Genomic DNA, 870 nt, shown 5'->3' with positions numbered 1-870 from the left:
GAACTCCTGACCTCAAGTGATCTGCCTGCTTTGGCCTCCCAAAGTGCCGGGATTATAGGTGTGAGCCCCCACGCCCAGCCTATTTTTTTTTGTAAATATACTGTTCAGTTTTTAGATGTACATTTAAAATTGTAAACAATCCACCCTGGCGTCCAAGCCTCGCCTCACTCATCGTAAAGCATGGTTCAGGTTCCCTCCTCTTCCTCCAGTCGCCTCTCCTAGCCTCTTTGAAGGTTTCTCTTCTCTGACTTCCCAGACCCAGTGCCTACACTCGGGGGCCCTGGGCTCCCTCCGGTTCCATGCTGGGCATCTCCCGGACAAGCAGGGCTCCACGTCTTCCCAGAAAACCTACTCCTCCCTGGGGTCCCAGGTTCCCCCTACTCCCTGCCTGGTCAGTCCCTGCCTCCCCTGACTCTTCACACCTGCCCATTTTCCCTCGTATCCTCCCCACCTCTCCCCCAGCCTCGGCCTCTCCCCCAGGGCAGGGACAGGGTGTCTGAGGGCCAGGGGGGTTAGCTTTGAGTGTTTGTTGATTGAAACACCAAGTGAATAGAAAATCAAGCCTAAACCGGCAGCCGGAGCACTTCCTTTTGTCTGCAAACTGCTCAGGTGTCTCACCCTGCCAGGCTTTGGCACTGGCTCTTTCCTCATCCAAGGGATACCCTTTCTCTCAACTCCTACCTTATCTGGAGAACTCTTATGTTACCTGCAAAACCTAATCCCATTGTACCCTTCCCCTGTCTCTTATACACATCTAGATGTGTATAAGAGACAGCCCCTGGGCCCAGCCAAGCCACAATGGCTGTGGCGCCACTGTCTGGCCGGGCTGCTGTTTCAGCTGCTGGTGGCTGTGTGTTTCTTCTCCTACCT

General features: G+C 54.4%; 1 protein-coding gene across 2 annotated transcripts in view; it reads left to right on the top strand.

Annotated features, from left to right (window-relative positions):
- LOC105530058 (alpha-(1,3)-fucosyltransferase 5) overlaps positions 1–870 on the top strand; it is a 77,450-nt gene that overhangs the window by 75,126 nt on the left and 1,454 nt on the right. The gene's annotated exons all lie outside the window — the stretch shown is intronic.

This window comes from Mandrillus leucophaeus, unplaced genomic scaffold (genome assembly GCF_000951045.1).
Source record: "Mandrillus leucophaeus isolate KB7577 unplaced genomic scaffold, Mleu.le_1.0 Scaffold8, whole genome shotgun sequence".
Classification (NCBI taxonomy): Eukaryota; Metazoa; Chordata; class Mammalia; order Primates; family Cercopithecidae; genus Mandrillus; species Mandrillus leucophaeus.
This window is presented reverse-complemented; position numbering and strand designations above follow the sequence as displayed.